The sequence below is a fragment of the Neophocaena asiaeorientalis genome, unplaced genomic scaffold, assembly GCF_003031525.2.
Source record: "Neophocaena asiaeorientalis asiaeorientalis breed wild unplaced genomic scaffold, Neophocaena_asiaeorientalis_V1.1 scaffold123, whole genome shotgun sequence".
Classification (NCBI taxonomy): Eukaryota; Metazoa; Chordata; class Mammalia; order Artiodactyla; family Phocoenidae; genus Neophocaena; species Neophocaena asiaeorientalis.
In genome coordinates this window covers 6,676,582-6,692,714 of record NW_020173666.1, presented here as the reverse complement: position 1 = coordinate 6,692,714, position 16,133 = coordinate 6,676,582, and the positions used below count along the sequence as shown (strand labels likewise).

The following is a 16,133-nucleotide window of genomic DNA, read 5'->3' as shown; positions in this document are numbered from 1 at the left end:
TGACTCATTGTATTTTCCTTAAAAATATTACTAAAACGGTGGTTTACAATCGTCCCCATAGGGTAGCCCATGCAATTGACGTCATCAGATGCAAAAACAGTAGACATATAGACATGCCCAGTTGTTTTTTTTTTCCGCCCCACGGCTTGCAGGATCTTAGTTCCCCAACCAGGGATTGAACCCGGGCCCACAGCAGTGAAAGCGTGAGTCCTAACCACTGGACTGCCAGGGAATTCCTAAGACATGCCCTAATTTTTAAAATCCTGATAATATAGGTTAAAAGTTTTAAACCAAATAAAAATCGTACAATAGGGCTTCCCTGGTGGCGCAGTGGTTGAGAGTCCGCCTGCCGATGCAGGGAACATGGGTTCGTGCCCCGGTCCGGGAAGATCCTACATGCCTCAGAGCGGCTGGGCCCGTGAGCCATGGCCGCTGAGCCTGCGCGTCCGGAGCCTGTGCTCCGCGACGGGAGAGGCCACAACAGTGAGAGGCCCAAGTACCGCAAAAAAAAAAAAATCGTACAATAACCACTAGGAACCTAAGGATTTCAACAATGCTTTATGGTCCACATACATTTCTCATTTTCCTTAAAACCAACTTAGCGCGGCGCTACTGTTTCCATTTTACAGATGAAGACACTGAGACTCAAAGTGATTACAGAGGGGAAGGCTGGCCGGCCATGGGTCCCAGAGCTCAGCCATGGCCTGAAGGCCAGGGCTTACCACCAACTACTTCCAGAGATTTTTCTTTTTCTTCTTCTTTTTTTTAATACACAGATGGTTTCTTTTTTTTTTTTTGTATTTATTTATTTGGCTGCACTGGGTCTTAGTTGCGGCATGCGGGATCTTTAGCTGAGGCATATGGGATCTAGTTCCCTGACCAGGGATGGAACCTGGGCACCCTCTATTGGGAATGCAGAGTCTTAACCACTGGACCACCAGGGAAGCCCCCAGAGATTTTTCCGCAACACAACAAAGTGTTGGAGGACCTGTTACTAAGCCCAATGACAAAATGCCTTAAATAGTATCCCAGAGTACCCAGACCCGATCATGCCAAAGTAATCTCAAAGCTGGACACTCTGTTTGGCATCATTCCATGCCGTTTACAGGCCAATGGGGGCATGCTGGCCAAACCATAGGCTTCCATCAGAGCCTTGAAGGGAGTAGATCCAATTCAAGACGATCAATCCAGAAGGTTCGAACGGTGCTGAAATGGATTTCACCTGGCTGTTCCCTGCTCCCAGCAAAGATGCCCTGCAACTGCAAAAACTGCCTTCTGAAATACCGCCACTGTACTCTAATACTCTCACTACAGACGGCAGAGCCGGCTTCAAAATGCCCATGCTGAGTCAGTGCATTAGAAAGGAGCCCATGCTGAGTCAGTGCATTAGAAAGGATGCTCAGACTACACTTCCACTTAAAGTCTTCTCTTACCAAAATATGAAAGATGGGAGTTTTAAATGAAACCTAAAGACGAAAGCACAGGAGATGGGGCAGGGGGATATCCCCACAAAATGCTCATCAGCAAAAATGTCAACGTTTAGGAGTATTTTAACTAAATTCCACTAGTCTTACGCACGAGTTAGACTGAGATTTCATTAAGAATGTGATGAAGAGCTAGTGGGGGAAAGCAGGAAATGCATATTCTTGTGGGCTACGTGGTCAACCAATGAACCTGAAACCTAAAAAATTGAACACAGATAGCAGGGCATGGCAACCTAAGCAGGGGAATGAAAGACAGCCATTCTAGTACCTCGATTTCAAGTCAAAAAACGTTGGTCAACTGTGCTCCTAGTTTAGGACCCAGAACTCTGAACTTTATTATAGAGTCTAGAGTTCTACAGAGTTTCTATAATTCTTGAGCTGTTTCTCACAATTCTTCGTGAATTGTCAAATCCAAGACATCTTTAGCAGGAGTCAAATTGAGTATCTTCAAACTTGAGGGATCTATAGGACACGGCACAAATTTTCATCTACTCTTTTAGAAGTGTTACACGTATACAATGATGTATTACATTAGATGATATAAAACAAAATGAGTCTTTGAGATCACCTGCCAGCCCTTTAAAGTCAAGCGTGATAAGTAAATTGTGGATTAGTTATTCCCCGTGACCACAGGGCAACTGTCTTTACCTCAGAAAGGCACTTGCTGACTTAACTTTGGTGACAATTTATGACAGCGACATTACTGAAACTGAGTTTTGAGCTTATTTTATTATATGTGTAGTTTGGGTCCAGCAAGTGTGCCCAAGCTCTGACCCATGAGTGATGTCTTGAGCACTCAAAGCCCGTGACACACCAGCCCTCCACACAACAATGGGACGTCATTCCATTCAGCCGTACTCAGACACTTCCACCATTCTGTGTTTCACTTAGAGATGCTTTTTACAAAATCTCACGTGTTCTTGTACATGGATAATTCACTTTTTGGCCAACCCAATCTATGGTGTTTTTGTTTTCCTTTTCTCCCATTCCCAACCATCTAAATAATTCATACTATTGTTAAGGGTTCAGGTGCTTCTGAGTTATCAGCACGTTAAAGTCACCTCAAATGGCAAGAAACCTAACCCACGGTTCCTTAACGCTTACGTTCTTTCTGTCTTTTCTATGTGTTTACATGCACACAAGCTTTCTTTTTTTAAAAAACAAAAATGGGGACTTCCCTGGTGGCACAGTGGTTAAGAATCTGCCTGCCAGTGCAGGGGACATGGGTTTGAGCCCTGCAGGAAGAGCCCACATGCTGCAGAGCCACTGAGCCCGTGCGCCACAGCTACTAAGCCTGCGCTCTAGAGCCCACGAGTCACAACTACTGAGCCCATGTGCCACAACTACTGAAACCTGCGTGCCTAGAGCCCGTGCTCCACAACAAGAGAAGCCACCACAATGAGAGGCCTGTGCACCACAACGAAGAGTAGCCCCCGCTCGCCGCAACTAGAGAAAACCTGCGTGTAGCAACGAAGAACCAATGCGGCCAAAAATAAATTAATTAATTTAAAAAAGAAGGAGAATACATGCTTTTATAATCTGATTGCTTCGTACACTGTGGATGCATTTCTTTGTCACTAAACACACATCTGGCTCGTCCTCAGTCTTTCTCTCTTTTCTCTGTAACTCAGACGCCCACAGAAGACAAGGATTTCAGTTAAGCTCAGATAGACCCTGAAAGACGTACAGACACAACTCAGTGACACACGGGGTGGGAAGGGCCGGAACCAGATGAGATGCGAGGGGAGGAAATCGGTACAGGATTGAAGTTTCCAAACGCGTTCATGCTGAAGCTTCCTCACATAACTTCTTTTTTTTTTTTTTTTTTGCGGTACTTGGGGCTCTCACTGTTGTGGCCTCTCCCGTTGCAGAGCACAGGCTCCGGACGCGCAGGCTCAGTGGCCATGGCTCACGGGCCCAGCGGCTCTGTGGCATGTGGGATCTTCCCGGACCGGGGCACGAACCCGTGTCCCGTGCATCGGCAGGCGGACTCTCAACCACTGCGCCACCAGGGAAGCCCTGTCACATAGCTTTATCCATCCACCTTGTTCTTACTTTTATGAACAGTTAGGTCTTTTGAGATGAGAACTAGACTTCAAAGGCATGCTTTTTGCACTGAAACACAGCTAGCACCAGGAAACCTATTTTCCCACTGGATTTCTGCTTCAAAAACGGTAAACGCCCCCTTTGAGCAAATCAAAACCCTAAATGTTTTCAAGCTTATCTCCCTTGAGTGGGTCAGCCAGAGTTTATTCCCGTAAAGCATTACCACATTACAACTAAACAAGCTTTAAAAAAAAATCTTGAATGCTTCCAGCAACAGTGTTGTCCTCTCATTCCTCTAAGGACAACAACAGAAAACATCAAAATGGTAGCTAAGGCACGGCAGAAAAGCCACCCAATGTCTCTGTCCCCTTTCCTTCTCCACAGGACGGCCCACAACTTGCTCTGAACTCCTTTGCAGAGTAAGCTGTAGGGGTATCAAGCTCTTTAATGAACATGCTAAACCATGAACAAAACGGGTGAGCTCCTGACATGTGTCAGGATGCTGGGGGAAAAGGAGGTGAGCCTGCAAACCATTTCCTCACAGAGTGATGCTCCCAGCTCCACCATCTCACTGCAGGACCAGCACGGGTGGGAGCGGCCAGAGCCCTGCAGTCCACACAGCAGATGAGGCTCTGAGCAGTGCCACTGGTCCCAACAATAACAGCAAAACCCAAGAAGCAGAACTATTACATGGCTGTAACCAGGAAGGAACCAGAGCCTTGTCTATATAAGGAGAACACATGCACAAATGATGAGAATAAAAAAGATAATCTGGAAATGATTTTAAATCCCATGACAGAACTTATAAAGAAGACTCTTCAGGGACTTCCCTGGTGGCACAGTGGTTAAGAATCCGCCTGCCAGTACAGGGGCCACGGGTTCAAGCCCTGGTCCGGGAAGATCCCACATGCTGCGGAGCAACTAAGCCCATGCGCCACAACTACTGAGGGTGCAAGTCACAACTACTGAGGCTGCATGCCACAACTACTGAAGTCCATGCACCTAGAGCCCGTGCTCCGCAACAAGAGAAGCCACTGCAACGAGAAGCCTGCGCACTGCAACGAAGAGTAGCCCCCACCCTCTGCAACTAGAGAAAGCCCGTGCGCAGCAACAAAGACCCAACGCAGCCAATAAATAAATAAATTAATTAATTTTAAAAAATGGTATCAACAAAGCACATGTAATAGTGTAGAGATGTATTTTATGTTGTAATATTAAATTTAAAAAGCAAACTAGGGGCTTCCCTGGTGGCGCAGTGGTTGAGAGTCCGCCTGCCGATGCAGGGGACACGGGTTCATGCCCCGGTCCGGGAAGATCCCACATGCCGCAGAGCGGCTGGGCCCGTGAGCCATGGCCGCTGGGCCTGCGCGTCCAGAGCCTGTGCTCCGCAACGGGAGAGGCCACAACAGTGAGAGGCCCAAGTACCGCAAAAAAAAAAAAAAAAAAAAAAGCAAACTAAACAGTTATAGGTACAATATGATTACAAATCTATATAAGAACATACCCCAGATAGCTAAATAAGTGGTGATAACCATATTACCGAATTGTTAATATCACAGTATAGCAAATCATCGGGGAGGGAATTATAAATTTTTCATATCCTTTGTTTTTCTACTTTTCTGTGTTCTGTTCCTTGTCTAATACACCTGATTACTTTCATAACTGGATGGTGGGAGAGAAGCTTTTCCTTCACACGTTTTCCTGTCTTATTGTCAGTATGGCTGGGAGACAGTTCAGAAAATTCTGCTTCACCGATTGCCAGTCACGTGGATTTTCATGGGAAACGAGAACTGCTTTAAGACAGGAACTTGACACTGAGATCATATTTCAGGAGGCTTTTCATACAAACTAAGCCATACTCACTCCTCCACCGTGGAGGACATGGTGGACTCAGAAGCAGAGCGGAGGGCTGGGTGCTCTGGGGCAAGATGAAATACTTCACATCTGGAGTTTTATCATTGTCGTAGGCTGAAACTTGGTAATTCCAGGTCAGCAAACAGGAGGTGGCTGGGAGAGCAGGGTCTGATCTGCCATCTACTTGATCTTTGGCCTTGGGAACATTATTTAGCTTCTCACAGCCTCCTCTCTTTTTCTGTAAGCTGGGGTAAGAATTCATTTTCACCTACCGTAATGAATAACTGCAGTTTCACCCCACACATGTTAAGTGGCTAATAAGTCAACTACTAAGTAAGTTTTAGCAGTTCTTGTTCTACCATTTGGTCAACAACTGCGATCTAATGGGAATGAATTGTCCTGTGCCCATTTCCCCTCTAAAATGAAACCTCCAAGACTTCCTTCCTGTTGCCTCCAAGCTCTGCACCCAATAGAACATCTGGTGTAAAGACTCCTAATTAGACTTCTTCTAATTTTCTAATGGTCTGGGTGGGAGAAGAGAAGCAATGCAGTTTATACAAAGGTCTAAATGGAGGGGAGCCACCTGAGTTTTTTTCTTTTCTTTGTTCTTTTCTTAACCCTAGAAGGTACAGGGGAAACAGCAGACAGAGCACAGTCAGGCTCCTGTCAGCCATGGAACCTTATCTCTGAGCTCATTTTCCCAATTATAAATTGAAACTAATACCATCTCTATTTTCAGGCTGGTTGAGATTCAAATGAAATATTTGGGAAAGTTCTCTCTCTAAATGGAAAAGCTCTCAGAAGCCATTTTATGTCTGTCCACTTGATCAAATCAAGGCAAAGCTTGTACTCCAGTATTTTTCCAGCCCTCATATCACACTAAGGATGCCTTTTAAAAATTGTCCTCATGTTTGTGTTAAAGAAGGTTTCTTTCTTTCTTTTTTTTTTTTAATGTGATTGGATTATAGCTGATTTACAATGTTGTGTTAGTTTCAGGTGTACAGCAAAGTGATTCCATTTTCAGATTCTTTTCTCATACAGCTTTTTCAGATTCTTTTCTCATATAGGTTATCACAGAACATCGAGTCGAATTCCCTGTACTATACAGTAGGTCCTTGTTGGTAGTGTGTGTATGTTAATCCCAAACTCCTGATTTACTCCCCCCGACAACCCCCGCCGCAAGGAGGGTTTGGAAGGAGGCAGCATTAGATGTGAGATGATAAGAAATCCAACAAAATGAGACATCTGTGTACAGGGACCGCATCTCACTACACCCACTCACGGGCACTCGAACAGGGTTGTAGCGCAAGACTCAGGCAGCCCTACAGTAAAATGGCTGTAGCCTTGCTTGGTCACAAGAAGAGAAAACAATGGCTGGAGAGAGGTAGCCTTTTCTGCCTAGGATTCCTGCTTGGTTTGACCCTCAGGTAGCAAAAGCAACTTATGCTGCTGTGGGAATGGGGCTGTAAATGACATGCCATGCATCCACACCTCCACACCCAGAGCTGCGTGGGAGCTGTGAGTGAGCCCATCCATCAACACCGACTAAAACGTTGACCATCCTTTTGGCTGAAGACTCACTACGTTCAATAGCCACAGCTCCAAACAGTATATTCACTCTAGAGCCATGCTGTCCAAACAGCAAACATGAGGACCATGGTGAAAGTATTTCATTCCCCCTTTTATTTAAACACAGGCACACAAAGCATTTTCCAATGTATTTTAAAATTTCTAGAAATAGGCTGAAAATAAGAGGCTAAAGGCAGAAACTGATGACTCCATCAGCAGTCCGTGTTTATAAGAATTTTAGAGGGGCAACAGCCCTAACTGTTGTGAGCAAACTGGATTGAATTCTTTAATCCCTCTGTGCCTTCCCCTACACAGCCATGCTTTCCAACAAGTTAGCTTTAAGATGCTGTGTCTTGATATGAAACCTCTCTACCACAAGGACACGTCTCCTCTGAGATGCAGAAATAAAACCGTATGAAAACATCAGTTGTTAAAATAATTTTTTAAAGATTTTCTTTAAGATTCTAAAAAATTATTGTTAATTCTATAAAGAGTGACAATAACGTGGTTAGGTTTTTATAAAGCCCTCAACTGGGGGACTTCCGTGGTGGCGCAGTGGTTAAGAATCTGCCTGCCAATGGCGGGCACACGTGTTCGAGCCCTGGTCTGGGAAGATCCCACAGGCCGCAGAGCAGCTAAGTCCGTGCACCACAACTACTGAGCCTGTGCTCTAGACCCGGCGAGCCACAGCTACTGAAGCCCATGCACCTAGAGCCCATGCTCTGCAACAAGAGAAGCCACCACAATGAGAAGCACGTCCACCGCAAGGAAGAGTAGCCCCCGCTCGCCGCAACTAGAGAAAGCCTGCATGCAGCAACGACGACCCAACGCAGCCAAAAATAAATAAATAAGTAAATAAATTTATTTTTTAAAAAAAGTCCTCAACTGTTAGAGATATATAATAATGGAGCTATAGATGACATATCTTGTATTTGTTTTAAAATAGGAAAATAAAATTTAAAAATTAGACAAAATAAGACTGGCAAAATGTTGATTACAGCTGAAGCTAGGGGACGGGTACTTGTTGCTGTTCTCTACTCTCGTATACATTTTGAAATCTTCCAGAATTAAAAGAAAAAATAACATTTTCTTTAGTGAACCTTCTCACAGAGTTAAATTTTGGGGTATAGCCAATAAAATCTGTAGACTCAAGAAAACCTCAGTGCAGTCGAGAAAATTTCAAAAGTTTTATATTTTAAACAGTAAAATGTTTCACCCCTTGGTAATCATCTAATTTCTAATTAGTTCAAGATATACAATAAGCAGGGCTAAGGCAATTCTTAAATATTAAGATATATTTCTAGTCTATGAATTTAAAAAAAGATTTAAGGCAATCTATAAAAGAAAAATGAGAACTTTTAACTTGCAAAGCTTTTCAAAGAGAGAGAATATGAACTACTTATCAAGTTTCAGAGGTATTGTCAAAACATCGGGCCAAAAGCTCTCTCAAACCACATGAAATTGAGAAGAGCATGTAACCCAGGTCAGGGGTGCTTCTAGCGACCTCTAAAACGGAGAAGTCCTTGTCTCCAAGAAACTGGCCTTTAGAGATCTCTTTCTGATGCCAGCTTTCCTCCCGAAAAGGAGGACAGACCCTCCTGTCAGTGTGGCAGCTGTCCCACCTCTTAAAATCCTGGTGCCCTGAAGCCTCTGATCTTTAATGAAAACCTCTGTTTATTTTTAATTTCATGCTACTTTTTTCCACTCGTATATTCAGCAAACAAAACCGACAAACAAAAATACGCCCTTACTGGCTGGTAACTTTGCTTTAAATATGAGTGAGTTCATTTGAAGGACCAGAAAAGGGGGCGGCATCTCATCACCATCACCCAGAGTCAGTGTGGCCCCCTTCCTTCCAGCCCCACCCAATGAAAACAGTGGTCCAGCTGTCTGACCCTGCACATGCTACCAATTTATCCTGCTGGTCTTTACTTAGAAATCTGACTGTGAGTCTACAGTGCTGTTCAACTAGACAACATCCCCCAACCCACAGCCAGAAGTAAAAATATTGGCCAGAAAGCCACATTTAACCAATTTTATACCTAATTGGCGGAGAGCAGTTTTGTCGTGCTGCTGTTTATTTTATTAATTTAATTTAATCAAAGTGGAAAAAATTCTGATGTTCAGAATACAAAGATTAATCTTATTTTGCTTTTGAAATTGCATTGCTCCCTATTTATGGAAAGTTTCTGGAACATTATCTGCACAGCACATGAGGGCCCTTAAATGCCACTTGGTGAAGGGTGTACATACCAGATAGTCTCTGGTCATTGTCTACAAATCGCTAATTTTCCTGTTTCTCGTAGTTTTCAGTAAAATTTGTGAAAATTACTTAGTATAGTTTTAGGAGGAATAACACAGGCTCACCCCTAGACATGAGAAAGAATGAAAACTAGGAGATGTCCATTAAAGTCCCTAGTTTGCTTTTAGCCTGCGAAATTAAATTTCAATTCAATTGAATGTTTCTACTCAAATATTCAAATTGTTGAGTGTCTTAGAAAGTAATATCTCCCATATTATTTATTTAAATCCCAAGGGACTTGGCCACTACAGGTGAAGTCATTTTATGAGGAATGGTGTCTACAATTTAGGCCTCTAAATCTCAAAGATCAGCATTTTTCAAACTGGTATCCAAGAATATCAGTATACCAGGTATATCAACACCTGTGTATTACCAGGCTTCTCTCAGAAGCGTTCTGGGCTCAAAATCAGCTTGCAAAACTCTGACCTAGACAGTTAAGCAGATTTAATTAGAATTTAGAGACTCTTGAATGTGCATTCTGAACCTCTAAGGAACAAATCATTACAGCATTTTCTCAAGTGACTTGCCCACAGAACCCTTTTTGAACCACATCCATTAACATCTACCATAAGTAAAGACACCAAGATAAATGCAATATGTTTTAACACACGACATTTCAGTCAAATATTCCCCTACATTAAAACGTTATAGTTGTTTTAAAAAGTATTAAAACTCCTGGGTTCTCTGGGAAAGTATGTAAAAGAAAACAAAGAGCTCTAAATCTGGTGAGGTAGGAGATCAGCCATGCTGATTTCAAGCAAAGGGAATTTATAAGATCTCTGCTTGAGATGAAGGAAATGAAAAGCACCACCGACCCAAGATAGCAATTCACTGAGTGAAGATAGGTCACCACAATTCCATTACGTGAAATGCCTACCTGTATTGTTTGGAGTCCTCACACAATTGAGGTCTGTATCATACTTAGGACAGAGAGATGCTTGATAAACACAACTTAAGAAACCTGTGTGGACAGCTAAGTCAGAGGACTGATACTACCTAACTTAATATAAAACTACAGTAATCAAAAGACAGTATGGTATCGGTGAAAGAATAGACAAACACATCATGGGAACAGAATAAATTGCCCAGAAATAGACACACACAGATACACTTCTAATCTTTGACAATGGAGGCAACTTAATGGAGAAAGGAGAGTCTTCTCAACAAATGATCCTGGAAAATCCTATGTCCACTTGCAAATAAAGCTGTGTGAACATTCGTGTACAAGTCTTTGTTTAGATACATGCTTTCATTCCTCCTGGATAAATACCTAGGTGTATTTCCTAGGTATTTATATATTTATATACCTAGGTTATATTGTCGGTATATGTTCAACTTGTTAAAAAAACTTCCAAACTCGGAGCTTCCCTGGTGTCAGAGTGGTTAAGAATCCGCCTGCCAATGCAGGGGACATGGGTTCGAGCCCTGGACAGGGAAGATCCCACATGTCACAGAGCAACTAAGCCCGTGAGCCACAACTACTGATCCTGCGCTCCAGAGCCTGCGAGCCACAACTACTGAAGCCCACACGCCTAGAGCCCGTGCTCCCCAATAAGAGAAGCCACCGCGGGCTTCCCTGGTGGTGCAGTGGTTGAGAGTCCACCTGCCGATGCAGGGGACACGGGTTCGTGCCCCGGTCCGGAAAGATCCCACATGCCGCGGTGCGGCTGAGCCCATGAGCCATGGCCGCTGAGCCTGTGCGTCCGGAGCCTGTGCTCCGCAACGGGAGAGGCCACAGCAGTGAGAGGCCCGCGTACCACACACACAAAAAAAAAAAAAACAAAAAGAGAAGCCACCACAATGAGAAGCCTGCGCACCGCAATAAAGAGTAACCTCTGCTTGCCTGCAACTAGAGAAAGCCCGCGTGCAGCATCAAAGACCCGACGCAGCCAAAAATAAATAAATTTAATAAATTAAAAAAAAACAAAAAACTTCCAAACTGAACAACATGGATTAATTTTATTTTATTTACTTTTCCTTAAGCTTTTTTTTTTTTCATGTAGACCATTTTTAAAGTCTTTACTGAATTTGTTACAATGTCGTCTCTGTTTTGTGTTTTGGTTTTTTGGCCCGGAGGCATGTGTGATCTTAGCTCCCCAACCAGGGATCAAACCTGCACCCCCTACACTGGAAGGCGAAGTCTTAACCACTGGACCATCAGGGAAGTCCCAACATAGATTAATTTTAAAATAATTATGCTGAGTGAAAAAAGCAAGAGAAAACTATACATGTGGTATATTCCATTTATATACATTTCTAGAAAATCCAAACTGATCACAGTAACAGAAAGAAGATCAGAAGTTACAGAAAGGAGGGGGAGATTACAAAGAGGCATGCAATTTGGGGATGTGTTTGATGTGCTCACTATCTTGATGGTGACGATGGTTAGACAGATGTAGATGTACGTCGACATTTATCAAACTGCACACGTCAATTATTTCTCAGTGAAGTTGTTAAATGCAATGTGAAAAAAAAAAGAAAGAAAGAAACCTGGGAATCCTAGGCCAAGTCTCTGAATCACCAGGGTCCTCCTCTATGTGGAAACTATGCAGAGGAATTAGGACATGAGGCTTCCCTGATGGTCCCCACAGCACACCCACGTGTGCCATCTCTCCTCAGGGGGTAGTGCTAACACTCGTTAAGAACCAGCCAGTCCTCAGCCTCCTAGAATCAGGAATGAACTCTAAGCATTGAACTTGAAGAACTGTTTTTTTTTCCCTCCACCAACTTGTCCTGAACTAAGAAAACACAATCCTACTTCTATTATGTTGGATCAATGATACAATCCGTCTTACTTGAGTGAACTATGGCTGAACTGAGGTGTCCAACTGGGGGAAAAGACAGCATAAGCAGCCCAACTCAAAAGATTCTTGTGTTAGGACAGGGAACACGTCCCACTCGGGTTACTCCGTAAGCTCCCAAACCTGCTGAAGTTCCCGGTTTTACAGAAAAGTGAGCACCTACCATCTGTTGGTTGGTTATTTGACTGTGGCCCCAGTGGGATGAGGCTCTACAGATCTTGTCAAGTTAGACATCTCAGGATACAGACCCGGAAAGCTTATATTCTCGTGTTATGACAGAGCACGAATGTCAAGTTACTTTCTTCCCTTTTGATCTGTTGCACCTATAAGATGTACAGGGCAAAGCAACTGCCTCCACAAATCCCAAATGCAAAGTAAGAAAACTTCTACTGTGAAGAGAACGATAAAAATGAGTAGCCTAAAAACACAAGATTGGTGTTTTGAAACTCTTCTGACAATTGTCACATGTCTAGTTCCTTTTGAGCCCTTGCACCAGAGTTTCATTCTTGTAGATTTAGAAGTCACGATCCCAATTCCCACCTAATCCTTACACACCATGTCATATTCCAGGAATTACTCTCTTGGTAAATGGCTGCTTCTTTCAAAGGATGTGTGTTCAGTAGTAAAATAATTACGTCACATCCTTGCTTAGGAATTCGATAATACAAAATGTTCTGAAATCCACCACATGCCATAGGAAGGCTAAATAGTGTCTAAGCCTGACAGATAAACAATTTTGACAAAGGAGGAAACCAGCGTTATCTCAAGTAAAGTTTAGATTTTAAGGTTCAAAAAATTTTTGATGCTAATATTACTTCTTTTTGGCCACGCCCCACGGCTTGTGGGATCTTAGTTCCCCGACCAGGGATTGAACTCAAGCCCTCCACAGTGAAAGCGAGAAACCCTAACCACTGAACTGCCAGGGAATGCCCTAATACTACTCCTTCTGATGAAAGACTTGTCCCTAAGACACAAGCGTCAGAAACTTCACCACGGAGGGAGTCCCAAAAATATACAGTGCCCAAACTTTGCACAATAAACTCCAATCGCCAATACAAGACGCACATCTGGGATTGAGTACGGGTCCAGTGGTAGAGGCTCATCATTACCTGGTTATAGGAGACAAGGCAGAGATGAGAAAAGGGGAAACACAAGAAAGTCTCTTAAAAGAAGCTCTCCTTAGGGCTACCCTGGTGGCGCAGTGGTTGAGAGTCCGCCTGCCGATGCAGGGGACGCGGGTTCATATCCCGGTCCGCAAGGATCCCACATGCCGCGGAGCGTGAGGTATGGCTGCTGAGCCTGCGCGTCCGGAGCCTGTGCTCCGCAACGGGAAAGGCCACGGCAGTGAGAGGCCCGCGTACCACCAAAAAAAACACAAAAGAAGCTCTTCTCCTATTCTGAGATGTTTATTTGCTCGTTTAAGTAGCTCAAGGGAGCATGCATCACCTCCTTTGGCAGGTACTTCTACACCACGTTATTGTGGTAGAGAGAGATGGAACAGATGTTTACTCCAAATTTCGCCCAACACACACTTTTTTTTTTTTGGCCACACCGCGCGGCTTGCAGGATCTTAGTTCCCCGACCAGGGATTGAACCCAAGCCCTCAGCAGTGAAAGCACCAGGGAACTCCCAGCGACATACCATTTAATTAGGAATATAATTGAGACCACTGTCAAAGTTAAACAGCATACTTTATCAGTATGCAAATTTAGTGGCCATACTGCTTTTGAACCACATTGCTTAAAATGACGCTGATTTAAAAAAAAAAAATCCAGTTAGAGAGAACATATTGGTCATCTTGTTGCTACTTCAGTTCTAAGCTTGTGATCCATTTGACTGAAAAAGAAAACAGGCAAAGGTCTTGTCTTATTTTCGGTAACATGAACTTAATTTGCAAAGATGGCCCATCTAAGATAATATGATTTAGAATCAACAATTGCTATCCTATAATGTTCTACCCTAAATATTTCTAGCACAATCACTGGAAAAGCTAAGATACAGAATAGCAAACCTGCCAATTGCTACTCCACAAAGAGCCGCGCTGCGTTTGCTAAAAAGCATCTATTGCTTCCTGGCCTGAATTCGAAACTGCTTTTTGATTGATTAAATGTCTGCCTCACATCTGCTTCTTTTTGAAGCCTGCTAAGCAGGAGGTTTCACTGCTAGAACCTCTCCTGCCTGAAGCTTTTAGGAGAGAAGGCAACCCAGCAAGGAAGGAAGGGGAGGGGGCCAGCCAGCGGCCAGTGAGAGCTATGTTAAGCCATCCCCAGGGACGTCCAGAAATGCCTCCTTCTATGTGAAAAACACTAAAGAAAGTTTCCTATACTCCGTGGCATGGATTATTTAACAAAGCTATTAAACATTTAGCTCTGATAATGGGCTTGAAGATGCCATTCTGGAGGAATCCATTTAGGGTCTGTGATGGTTAACAGCAGAATTAAAATGATAAATTGAAATGGGTTTCTCTGACGTGTGTACTTAGCCCTGTACTCCCCGGAATTCCAATGGCCTGCTGCATACCAGAAGAAGTGACGTGATCCAGTCCTGCAGCAACTGCAGCATGGCTACTGTTTATCAGTAAGTCTGGTCGGACTAAAACAAGGCCTTTGTCTAGGCCCACGGATTCATAAAGGCAGTTAATGGCAGAACCCTTCCTTAACCGGTAGAAATGCTACAAAGCTTCTCTGGATCCACATAGCACAGTGCAGCAAATGAAAAGCGGGCATCACAAGCAGACAGATGGGGAGGGGTGCCCAGATCCGTTGCTTATTAGTTGTAAGAGTTTTGAGCACATTTGCCATCCTCTGAGCCTCTGTTTCTTCACCTATACAATGGCGATAATACTATGCAGAGTTGTCATTGTGGCCACACCCCAACTCAATTAGGCCGGCATCTCTGGGAATGGGACCCGGGGGGTATAATATTGACAAAGGAAACTGATCATTGGTGAGTGGGGATACCGGATTCGGTCACTGGCAGAGACTGGAACCCAGCTCTCAAAAGGAAAACAAGAGGTGAGGGATAAATTAGCAGATATACACTACTATATATAAAACAGATAAACAACAAGGTCCTACTGTATAGCACAGGGAACTATATATACTCAATATCCTGTAACAGACCATAATGGAAAAGAATATGAAAAAAATATGTATATATTACTGATTCACTTTGCTGTACACCAGAAACTAACACAACATTGTAAATCAACCATACTTCGATTAAAAAAGTAAAGACAGGGGTTTCCTTGGTGGCGCAGTGGTTGAGAGTCCACCTGCCGATGCAGGGGACACGGGTTCGTGCCCCGGTCCGGGAAGATCCCACATGCTGCAGAGCGGCTGGGCCCGTGAGCCATGGCCGCTGAGCCTGCGCGTCCGGAGCCTGTGATCCGCAGCAGGAGGGGCCGCAGCGGTGAGAGGCCCGCGTACCGCATAAAAAAGAAAAGAAAAGAAAAGAAAAGAAACAGTGACTATTCTAAGAACAGGTTGATGCTGGTCCATACACTTCTTCGGTCTCAATGGTAGGCTTCCAAACCATCTTGTTCAGATGCCTCTTCCCAAGCCATGCCTCCTGGACAAATAAAAGCATCTTCAAACCAGACAAAGCAAAACCAAACCCAAACTGACGCAAACCCTAAACACGCTAGTCATCGTGTTCCCTAAGGAATAAAGAGTCACAACCAATGTCTCTGCAAGTTAAGCAGCTCTCAGCCTTTACTTTGTAAATTTATTTATTTCATTTATTTTTACTTTTGGCTGCGTTGGGTCTTCGGTGCTGCGCGCAGGCTTTCTCTAGTTGCAACGTGCGGGGACTATTCTTCGTTGCGGTGCGCAGGCTTCTCACTGTGGTGGCTTCTCTTGTTGCACGCGGGCCCAGTAGTTGCAGCACATGGGCTCAGTAGTTGTGGCTCGCGGAAGTTATAACTCAGGATGACAGAGATCCCACAGTTCCAACCCTGGTCCAGGAAGATCCCACATGCCGCAGAGCGGCTGGGCCCGTGAGCCATGGCCGCTGAGCCTGTGCGTCCAGAGCCTGTGCTCTGCAACGGGAGAGGCCACAACAGTGAGAGGCCCGCGT

The 16,133-nt window shown here is 44.1% G+C and overlaps 1 protein-coding gene across 1 annotated transcript in view; it reads right to left on the bottom strand.

Annotated features, from left to right (window-relative positions):
• Nucleotides 1-16,133, bottom strand: part of AKAP12 (A-kinase anchoring protein 12) — a 99,365-nt gene that overhangs the window by 45,728 nt on the left and 37,504 nt on the right. The window lies entirely within an intron of this gene.